The 1,211-nt window shown below is 38.6% G+C and overlaps 1 non-coding gene across 1 annotated transcript; it reads left to right on the plus strand.

Annotated features, from left to right (window-relative positions):
- Window positions 1-619: 619 nt before the first annotated feature.
- LOC128282851 (small nucleolar RNA R71) lies at window positions 620-726 on the plus strand. The gene has a single exon (XR_008273204.1). It is a non-coding gene; the product is annotated as a small nucleolar RNA R71 (small nucleolar RNA).
- The last annotated feature ends 485 nt before the right edge of the window (window positions 727-1,211 follow it).

Here is a 1,211-nt window from a genome sequence, read left to right on the forward strand (position 1 = left end):
TTGTTGATTTTTAAATTTTGTCTCGGTGTTCTGGAAATGGGTTTCTGACACCGAGATAAACTTTGTGAGCATCTCTTCAAGGTTTGGTTTCTTTTCTTATTGGTAGGGTGGTTGTTGGTAGCCTAGAGGTGGTTGTGGTCTTTGATTTCCTTGACTGCCCCATGAGAAATTGGGGTGGTTCCTCCAACCTGCATTGTAAGTGTTACTATATGGATTGTTTTGAGGTTGAGGATTATTACCCATGTAATTTAATTGCTCGTTATTGATGTTGTGGCCATAAGGCTGGTATTCCGAATGGCTTGTTCCACCTCCACTTGCTTCGTATTGCATTACTAGGTGAACCTGTGAAAAACTAAGAAAACCATCAATCTTTTTATTTAGAAGTTCTACCTGGTTTGATAGCATAGTAATCGAATCAACATTATAAACGCCTGCTGTTTTAGTTGGTTTTGTCCTCATGACTTGCCACTGATAGTTATTCAGTGACATCTCCTCTATAAACTCATAAGCATCTTCAGGTGTTTTATTATTGATGGTTCCGCCAGTAGTTGCATCAACCATTTGCCGAGTCGAAGGATTCAGGCCATTATGGAATGTTTGAACCTGAAGCCAAAGCAGTAACCCATGGTGAGGGCGCCTTCTCAAAAGGTCCTTGTATCTCTCCCAAGCATCGTGGAGTGTTTCTAAATCTATTTGCATAAAAGAAGAGATATCATTACGTAATTTAGCCATTTTAACCGGCGGAAAATATTTTAGTAAAAATTTTTCGGTCATTTGTTCCCAAGTAGTAATTGACCCTTGTGGTAATGAGTTCAACCATTGTTTAGCTTTGTTCCTCAATGAGAAAGGGAATAATTGAAGACGAATGGCATTGTCAGAAACGCCATTAATTCTAAATGTATCGTATAGTTCCAAAAAGTTTGCTAAGTGAGCGTTGGGATCTTCATCTTGCAAACCATCAAACTGAGCAAACTTTTGTATCATTTGAATTGTGTTAGGTTTTAGTTTAAAAGTATTTGCAGCTACAGCAGGTCTAAGTATTCTTGATTCAGTTCCTATTAAAGAAGGTTTAGCATAATCATACATAGTGCGTAGAGAGGGATTTTTATTAGCCGCAATTGCAGAGGTAACTGATTGTCATGGTTTTCAGCCATCTCTTCGGTTGGGGGTTGAGTATCGTCTTCTTTCTCGTTCTCTGTGTATCTTAAGCT

The sequence above is a fragment of the Gossypium arboreum genome, chromosome 10, assembly GCF_025698485.1.
Source record: "Gossypium arboreum isolate Shixiya-1 chromosome 10, ASM2569848v2, whole genome shotgun sequence".
In the NCBI taxonomy this organism is placed as follows: domain Eukaryota; kingdom Viridiplantae; phylum Streptophyta; class Magnoliopsida; order Malvales; family Malvaceae; genus Gossypium; species Gossypium arboreum.